The sequence below is a fragment of the Nothobranchius furzeri genome, chromosome 5, assembly GCF_043380555.1.
Source record: "Nothobranchius furzeri strain GRZ-AD chromosome 5, NfurGRZ-RIMD1, whole genome shotgun sequence".
In the NCBI taxonomy this organism is placed as follows: Eukaryota; Metazoa; Chordata; class Actinopteri; order Cyprinodontiformes; family Nothobranchiidae; genus Nothobranchius; species Nothobranchius furzeri.
The window spans coordinates 39,980,457-39,990,627 of record NC_091745.1 but is presented as its reverse complement, the minus strand read 5'-3'; the positions used below and the strand labels follow the sequence as shown (position 1 = coordinate 39,990,627).

General features: G+C 39.1%; 1 protein-coding gene across 5 annotated transcripts in view; it reads right to left on the bottom strand.

Moving 5' to 3' along the window:
• LOC107395643 (HIVEP zinc finger 3) overlaps nucleotides 1-10,171 on the bottom strand; it is a 104,905-nt gene that overhangs the window by 62,433 nt on the left and 32,301 nt on the right. For 2 of the 5 annotated variants that reach the window (XM_070550773.1, XM_070550775.1), the window contains one exon: nucleotides 1,308-1,439. The exons of the other annotated variants lie outside the window; for them this stretch is intronic. The gene's annotated coding sequence lies outside the window, so the exon portion shown is untranslated. The remainder of the gene's footprint in view (nucleotides 1-1,307; nucleotides 1,440-10,171) is intronic. 5 annotated transcript variants of the gene reach the window in all.

Here is a 10,171-nt window from a genome sequence, read left to right as displayed (position 1 = left end):
TCTCGCAGAACAAAGCTCACGAGTCACGTTCTCACACTGTACCACCCAGTTCTCTGATGTGACCTGACTGCTCACTCTGTACCTCTGGTAGCAACATGTCAGACCTACAAATACGCTAAAATGTGTCGTTTTTCACACAACGCGTCAGACCTTTCAGTCCAAAAACCCAGAAGACCTGAAGACTGCTGTGTTGTTATCGATGTCTGTTGTCCTTTGGGCTGGCAGTTTTGAGGACATGCAGGGGTTTATGGGGGTTGGAGAAGGAAGACGAAACTATGGAAGTAAACAATGTTTTGGGATTGGTTTTATTGGACAAAAACATAGCAAACTCACTTTCTTGTCAATCGTTGTCATTGTGTGCGGAAAAAAGTGTAAAAATAAAAAGAAGCAACCTCGGGAGGTACAAGCAAACTATCAAACATGCTTGATATTCATGTGACTGCACGATTGCTGATTGGGAGCTGGTCATGAGGTGTTGATCGCCTCTCGTAACCCCTTGCATAGTACACGATGCACGATACAAAACTCACCCCAACCTCAAAGATTATTGCACGGGAGGAAAGTCGGCTCAAAACGGTCAAAAAGTTGCGCAATGTATGCCCGGCTTTAGGTTATATATATGAGTCGCAAGATTCCTAGCTGTCTGATGATAAATAACACGTAAACGTACGTTAAAAAAGTGCTGTAAAAAAGACGCAGACCTATTGTGGAAGTTTGTAATGTCTCATTCATGGACATAACAAAAAAATGTAATGCACATATAAAAAAAAAGATCTGCAACGGGACCGGACTATCGCCGATGGTTGACAAAGTCTTGTGAGAGTTTCTTCGTTCAATAATATCAGAGGAGGAGAAACAGCCGGCTGCTACCATTTCAACTTTGAGGAAAAACTACCAGAGTCCCAAAAAGGAAAACACCATTCGGAGTCACAGACAACAAAAGACGTTTAGACCTAGAAATAGCGACTGGTGTTTAACGCCATCTCGTTTCCTACGGCATCGTGGGTTTCTGGTTCGACAGAAAAATCTCAGGGAAGACACCAGAGAGGAGGGGTTAGTGCTCTGTGATCATGCTTCAAACCTAGCTTGTTGCTGGTTCGTTATAACAGCTTTAAGACCTGATGCAACATCATAAATGCAAACTGGCAGAGATGCCTTAGTAGTCCTCTTTAGCATCCCTGCCAGGATGCGTTTAATTTCACATTTTTGGTCATTTTTTAATACAAAGCATAAGGGAGGAGTAGAGAGAGTGAGAGAAAAAAAGAGATAGAAGGGGGGTGAGGATAAAAATAGAAAGTGGAACTGACATTTTCAAAAGCTGTCCTCCTCGTGCCCACATGTTTCAGTGATGCGTGGATGTTAAGATCACAGTGCACGCTCTCCCACGCGGCGTACTGTACGCGTCGTTCACAGTCGGCTGCTTTCCATTTGATTTCACTCTGTTGTGGTACAAATAAAAAACCAGAAGAAGAAGAAGAAGAAGGGGTTTCTGAGATGAGCTGATTGTATTTAATTAATGAAACAAGGACGGGGGCAGTTGGCAGAACTAGGAACCAATAACTACCGTATTTGTTTATTTCTCATCAGAAAGGTACAAATGTTTTCCAGAACACAAGTTAAACATGCAAATGTGAGTAATTTTCTATGTGAAAAAAGCAGCCTCTGAGTGCTGAGTCCATTGTTTTAGCGTGGTTATTTTTTACTTTTGCTGAAGTTATGCGTTTTGCCATGAGGTCACCCGTGTGGATTCCTCCCCTCTGATGGGAAAATCTGTGTTTTTCTTCCTCTTTCTGCAGCTGCTGTGCTGCCTGCATCCTCTGTGAGGCTGCAGCAGGTACATGGCCGTGCTCCGCCTCTCGCGGGGCACGGCCTGGCGCCGCAACTTATCTGAACATCTCAGTGAACCTGCAACTTTGTAAATTAGTGCCGCTGAGCCGGAGCTGTTGGCACTTTTGCTGCCGCCTGCATAAACACAGACGTGAGGGAAGAGTCAACAGGTGGAAGCTTGGCCCGAGAGCGTTCAAGCATGCAGAGCGAACCGCAGAACGTATCAACACGGCCTCCTCCCCCGGCTTGGCAGAGGGTTATCTTTCTGATCGGGGAGGGGTGAGTTTACTCAAAGCGCTGGTCGGTTCAGGTAATTGCTACCCGCAGTGACAAACAGCTCAATTCAGCCCGAGCTAAAAGTCTAAAGTTTACTCTTCGTCCTCTGCGAGCCCCTGCTGCCCATTCTGCTTGGTGCCACACCAGATTAGTGGCCTGTCAACAGAAATTCTCCAGATGCATCAACTCAGTGCCTCGTCGGCTCCACTTCAAACCCAAACGTGCACAAATACATCTGTTTTTGGATCTGATTCTCAGAAAGTGGAGGTGTGTGTGAATGCATGTGTTAGAAAGAAAGGAGAAGGTGTGAGATGGAGAAAAACAAGAAAAACTGCGGGGGAGAGAGAGTGGAAGACATCGTTTCATCAGCATCAGCCCGTGTGGTTGCTGTGCTGCCATACGAGACCATCTGTTAACAGGCTATCAGACGTGTGTGTGTGTGTGTGTGTGTGTGTGTGTGTGTGTGTGTGTGTGTGTGTAGTTCTGTATCTGTATCAGAGATAAAACATATAAAAATTAAATAAAAAATAGAGAATAGATCTGTGGAATGCATAGGAACCAAATACATTCAGTTCATTTTCTCAAAGAAAACAAATACTTTCGTATCTAATTTCTGTAAATATAAAAGCACACATTATGACTCATTTGGCTTTCCGTACTTAACCAGCCACTCAAGTTTTACTTTAGATAAAATCTCACAGAACTTCTGTCTGACAGAACAGCAACAGAAAAATAAATGAATAAGAAAGAACATGCACCTTCAGCCTGTGACTCTCGTTTGGTAAACCTCTAACCAGACGAGGGATTTATTTGTTCATTTGTTGTTCTTTGGATAAATAACAGTAAATAGCTCAAAAGACCATGATAGTGTTAAACTGATATGGGGCAATTCTGAAGCTTTATTAGTGAGCAGGTTGTATTCATTTATATTGTTTCCTCATGTTTCCACTTTCAGAATCAGTTATGGGTAGGACTTCCTGAAAAAGCTGCTGGAGCAGACAGTTTTGTGAAACTACACAATTCAAAAGGTCCAACCCACTTTCTCCAGGCTTAGCCCCTTAAGCCCCGCCTCCACAATAAAGGAACACTAAATCTTATTCCCGGGGGTTTGGTTTTACGTTTTTAAACCGCTGACATCTTTTCTGCCTTGAATCCTAACGTAACGCTCCAAGTAACCGTATAACAGTTTAGCACTAAAGAAACATTTGTATAACTATTTAGTATGCTAGCTTATATAGCGTTTAGTGTTTTATGGTGAAAAATGAGGTAGACGTTAGCTTTCTTAGTTTCTTCTTAACTTTAAAATAAGCCAATGACAATCTAACCAACAGGTCATAATCTCCAGAACCGGACCCAAACCTCCACTCTGGAACGGCAGACTGCATTCCCAGGAATAACTCCACAATAAACATTCCCCAACAAGAACGGAACATGTGAAACAACTCCGGAGCAATCAAGCCCAGCTCTGGCTTTACTTCCTGTTCTGCTGCTCCAAGTCAAGAACGTGAGATTCGTGCATACAGAGGGGGGAGGACACAAGGGGTTGGGCATCGGGCATCGATTGGAACCGGGTATTTCCCTGAATCATTCACATTTTAAAAATTTGGGTTCCTAGTTTCGACTCCCAGGTTGCTGACCGGAAGAAGAACCTGCGGCCAATCTCTGTGGGAAAAAACGTGATCTGCAAATTCTGATCAAAACCTTTCAGAATCATGGGAGTTGGACAAGATGGCTGCCGAGTAGGTGTGGTGAGATTGCTGAGCTCTATTAATCATATGAATATCAGCAAAATAAGATAACATCCACCTTTTCTAAGCTTGCTTTTTTATGGCTTAAGATGTTAGAAACCTTTGGCTCAAACTATTTCTTGAGCTAGAAGTATTGAACTTTTTTTCCCCGGCACGTTTCAACCAGCTGGGAATCTGACAACACCATAAAGTTTTATTAACCATCCAAGGAAATTGTTTGGAATAACGATGTCTATGGAGAATCTGGTCCAAGATAAGGAGGAGATAAAAAAGTCTTTGAATTTCATGTCACACGAGATAAGTAAAGTGGCAAAACAGCAGAGTGGCCTACAGGAGGTATTGAAAGAAGTCAAGCAACTCAAGGCTTTAATACAAGAAAAGGACAAAAAAATTGAACTACTTGAACAGAAAATTGATGACTTGATGCAACATTCAAGGTTGGATGATCTCTTGATATCAGGGGCTGGAGATACACTGTACCTATGCACAGGCCGCAGCCTGTGACAGGGGAAAAGACGGTGAGATCACTGCTGCTCAATCTCCAGGTTCTCCTTCACTTGAGGATCAGGTGATTAAATTTTTCAACAGCAAAGATATTGCAATATCTAGTAAAGACATTGTGGCTTGTCACTCATTGGCTCAAAAATATAGTAAAAAGTCAGCCATTGTGATCAGGCTTGCCAGTAGAAAATGTAAAATGGAGGTGCTGAGGAATGCAAAAAAATTTAAGGGTACAAGTGTATATGTGAATGAGCATCTTACGAAAAGAAATTCTGAAATCGCAAGGCGAGCAAGGATCCTGAGAAAAGAAAAGAAGATCCATGACACCTGGAGAAGAAACTGCAAAGTACTGAGAAAGCTGAATGGTCCCCCGGAGCAGGCAAAGTGATGGTCATCAAAGATATTAAAGAATTTGATCAATACAAATGATACACGTTTGCTGTGGATCACCAAGGATGAACAAGATGAAGGCAACCAACTTCACGCATGGATGATACAACAAGAAGATATACGAAGAATCTGGATTATTCAACTCTCAATACAGTAAGAACAGGAACTGGTCATTCAAGTTATGAAAATTTACAACTGCAAAGTTTTGACTACACAGAGTATAAACTACAGGATGACATTGATCCACATAATAATTTTTACACTAGAGTACATAATCATTGTGAATACTATGCTGAAGACCAGTTTGAACATAATGTAATTATAAAAGGTAAATTATCTGTTATACATTTCAATTATAGAAGTCTAAATTCAAAATTTGTGAATATTATGCAATGTTTGAAGCAATCAAATCATCGATTTACTGTAATAGCAATCTCTGAGACATGGCTCCAGGAAGGGAGGATGTCTATGTTTCAAATTGAAGGATATAATATGTTTTACACAAGTAGAGAATGCCAAAAAGGTGGGGGTGTGGCTTTGTGTATTGATAAAAACTTTAAAAGTAGATTGGTGGGAGACATGACATTAGTTATGGATAACATTATGGAGTGTGTATCTGTGGAAATACAAATGGAAAAGTCTAAGAATGTGTTAGTCAGTTGTATGTATAGGAAACCAGGATCTTGTGTTGAAATGTTTAGAGAAAAAATTGTCGATATGTATGATGATATAATCAACAAAAAATGTGTTTTGTCTGTGGGGATTTTAACATTGACCTGTTGAATCCTCAAATGCAAAATGCACATTCAGAGTTTATTAATTCTATGTTTAGTCTGGGACTGTATCCACGAATAACTCGGCCAACTCGAATAATAAGAAATAGTGCGACACTGATCGACAAGATTTTTACAAATATTCTTGAAAATGATGTGTGGTCTTATAATTACTGACATATCTGATGATTTACCGTTTTTTTTTCAGTCGCACAAAGGACAACTGTAACCACTCAAAGTCAATCTGTTGTTGTTACAAGGCTAAAAAGTCAAGAAGCAATAAACTCATTTAAAACTGACTTAATGGAACAAACTTGGGATGAGGTTTATGTGGAAGATGTAAATATGGCTTATGGAAATTTTCTAAATATTGTTACTACTCTTTATGAAAAAAACTGCCCATTGCTTTATAAGGTGAATAAGAATAAATATGCTGAAAAGCCGTGGGTAACCAAGGGGATTCAGAAGGCTTGCAGAAAAAAAATAAGCTGTATAAAGACTTTTAAAAGAAAACAACAGAGGAAGCAGAACAGACATATAAGATATATAAGAATAAATTAATAAGTATTATGAGTAAAAGAAATTATTAATGTAAATTATTGGAAGGAAATAAATCTAATATTAAAAACACGTGGCGTATATTAAATGATATAATAAAAAAAGGGTAGTGGCACTAATAGTTTTCCAAATATTTTTCTAACAAAAGACAATCAAGAAATTTATCAGTCTAAAGAAATAGCAAATGAATTCAATAAGTATTTTACTGAAAGTGGGCTAAATTTGGCAAAGGATATAGCAAATACTAATGTAGATGCTGATGCTGTGAGTAAAATAACAAATGTAGATAAAACCATATTTGTTCAAGGCACAAATGAAAATGAAGTTATAACACTTGTTAGAAAATTTAAAAGTAAAAAGTCAGCAGATTTGCATGGATTTCATATGTCCGTTGTAAAAGAAATCACTGAGACTTTAGCCAAACCACTTACACATATTTGTAATCAGTCTCTCCAATCAGGAAGATTTCCTGAAAGGATGAAGGTTGCAAAGGTCATTCCTGTCTATAAGGCTGGAGACAAACGTGACTTTTCTGATTACAGACCGATTTCTATTTGATCTGAATTCTCCAAAATACTAGAAACAATTTTTCATAAAAGATTGTATGACTTTATCATGCATCATGGTATTCTATGTGAACAGCAATATGGTTTTAGACGTGATCGGACAACTTCTCTGGCAATTGCTGATCTAGTGGAGAAAATATCTGATGCAACTAATATCTGATGCAACTGACAACAAACAGTATGCTGTAGGGGTGTTCTTAGACCTGACCAAAGCTTTTGATACTGTCAATCATGACTTATTACTCAAAAAAATTTGTAGATATGGCATCAGGGGTGTGGCCTATGACTGGATTAAGAGTTATTTAGAGAACAGACTCCAAACGTCCACATTAACAACACTGATTCACAGCTACTGACAGTGACCACCGGTATCCCACAGGGGTTAGTGCTAGGTCCTTTGTTATTTACTCTTTATATTAATGACATATGTTTAGTTTCTAAAACACTACATTTCACATTATTTGCAGATGATATGAATGTTCTAAGTTTTGGGAAAGATTTAATAACATTAATGAACAAGGACGAGAACGAATTAAATGCATTAAAGTGTTGGTTTGATTTAAATAAATTAACTTTAAATCTAAATAAAACTAAATTGATCATATTTACTAACAGAGCAATTACAGTGGATACACATCTGAAAATAAATAACACAGAAATTGAAAGAGTGAATGAAATAAAATTTCTTGGCGTGACCATAGAAAAAAGTTAAGTTGGAAACCGCATATTGACTCAATTAAAGCAAAGTTATCTAAATCATTAGCAGTTCTCTATAAAGTTAAAGAATTTTTAGATGAAAAAGCTTTATATCTTTTGTATTGTTCCTTAATTCTGCCTTATTTCATGTATTGTGTTGAAGTGTGGGGAAACACCTACGAAACCCACTTAAAGCCTTTGTTTATAATTCAGAAGAGAGCAATCTGACTTGTAAATAAGGCAGCTTGTAGAGAGTATACACATTTACTTTTTATTCGTTTAAAAGCATTAAAGTTAAGAGAATTAGTTACATTAAGAAATGCACAATTTATGTATAAAGTGATGAATAATTTGATGCCAAAACAAATTCAGGATCTGTTCCAGATCAGAGAGAGTGTTTATGATCTCAGAGGGTATAAAATGTTTAGAAAGCCTAAAGTAAGAACTAAAATGAAAAGAGTTTGTGTTTCTTGTGTTGGGGTTGATGTGTGGAATAAATTAGACCAGGAGCAAAAAGATTGTTCAGCAATGTTAAAGTTTAAGGGTTTGTTTAAATCAAATGTGGTTAAATATTATGAATCAAGTCAATGAAAAAATGCATAAAATATTAAAGTTATTACTGTTAATAAAGCAAGAATGGGGATTTGGATGTATTCTCATACATTTCAATAATGGTGCATAAATTATGGAATCGGTTTGCTATTCTAAAATTGTGTTTAAGCTTAAAATGGTTTGGGGGGGTTGGGCTTATAAGCTTCTCCCTGTACCCAGTTTTGAATTGTATAAGTTGTGTGTTTACTTGTGCTTACTTGTAAACCTTCAAATGTTTTGTATTATATATTAAAGAATATATTAAAGATCACACCAGCTGTCTGTCTGTCGGTCCCCCTCCATTCCCTCACACTGCTCAGGCGCGCAATGGCCAACACGTAAACCAACGCGTCCGCCGAACTTCTACTTCCTGATGTAAAGTTGGCATCCTGTAGCTAAAAATACGGTGTGGAGGAAGCTGGTTAAAATGCGTCGGCACGGTCGATTTACCACAAGTTCAAAAGAACAAACTCTTGGCAGTGTGAGGTGAGTGCACTGCAGGAATAAAAACGCACACGGAGCACCAACAGTCAAACGCAGACACACCAGCACTGGTCTGTGTGAGCGTCAGAAGCAGTAAGCTGTAAGCAGTGAAATAATTAAAGTCGTCATGCTAGATCAGCCTCGTCTGTGGGGGGCCGCTGGCACCAGGATCTGGCCACTGGGAGCAAATAGGGATAACAAATCAAACAAATGTAAAACCATGTAGTTGGGATCTTTCTTTTTTAAACTATTTGGTTTGTTGAGAGTTTAAACGTTTAAAATCTGTTAGATTGTTACTGACAGCAGCTACGTTTCAGTTTCAGTTTCCCTCCTGACTGAATGGCTGCGCAGCACGTAGGTGCAGCCTGGCCGTGATCATCCTGAGAGGTTTAGCTGAAAACAGCCGAACCTTTCCGGTTACGTTGAAGATGTTTAGCGTCTCATCCCAGAGGCCTCCTTAGTTCCCGTACTTTAGTTGTGGTCAGAAACAAAAACATTGGTTGTGCTGCGAGACTTTTTCTTTCTTTCTTGAAAACATGTTCTTGTCTAAATGAAGGTGATGTTATTGTTCATAAAATGAAAATTCATGTTGAAGTTTAGATTATTTCATCATGTAAGGCCTGTGGTTGGCTGGCTCATTTAAAACGTGTCATGTTTTTGGATCCTGAATGAATCAGAATCTGGAATCGACGGGAATTGGAATCAGAATCGTTCAAATTCAAACAATGCCCAACCCTTATAGGGGGCATTTAATGGATGGATCAGGATCCAGTCATTAGGAATGGGACGTTCACTTTGATGGGATGAGGTTTTTTTGGGATTGCACCTTTCCAATTTGATCAAAATCATTCCTTTTTTATTTTTAGAAAAAACATTTAATCTCTTGGTTGCTGTCGGTTGGTGATTTCAAGCAATGTGGGGAAAATGCTGCAGAAAAACATCATCCGCCCCATCTTTAAGACACACATGGATGAGTCAGTGACTAAAAAAGTGCTAAATAGCAATCAGCTGTTTCTACAGCACAGCTCTTTGTTTGTGAGCCCTCAACTATGTTCTGCTGCTGGTTATATAATCCTGAAAGATTTTTTTGGGAATATTTGTAGTTTTCAGTCAAATTACAGAAACAACATTTGTCTGATTCATCAGTCCTCTCAACTGCACATGTAACACACTCATCATGGACTGATATTCCTCTCCGCACTGACCGTCCACATCTCTTGAAGGTAATGGAGCAGGAAGGTTGGGAAAGGGAATAACTAAGGAGTGCATTCCTCCAGCTGTCATCAACTCAGAAAAAAAATCTGATTTAGGAGAAATCAGACTCCCAAAAGCCACGAGCTGCCTCCCCCTCCCTCTCCTACTACCATCCCACTCATCCTGAGAGCTGCATCCTCCTGCCTGTGAGGCTGATCATTTGAATATAAAGCAGAGAGACAAAGGTTTCCTTAAAATAGAGATTCTGTCTGCACAGTGCACTGCAGAGACAGGCCCAGAAGACAAGGGAGGGAAAAAAAGACAGAAATAATGAGAAAGAAAGAGAAACAGCACAACGAACAGGCTTCTAGCGAGCAATCAACACACTGATGTAGGATCAGTGACTGAAGACATTGATTTCCTGTTAGTTTTTGCCTGGTTATGGGCAGCTAATTTGTCATCCGATACAAGTCGAAGCACCGTCTCTGAACCTCCTCTAAGACAGGCTTGGCTGGCTCTCGTTTATCGATAAACACACTAGAGATCATTATGCATTACCTCTGGGATT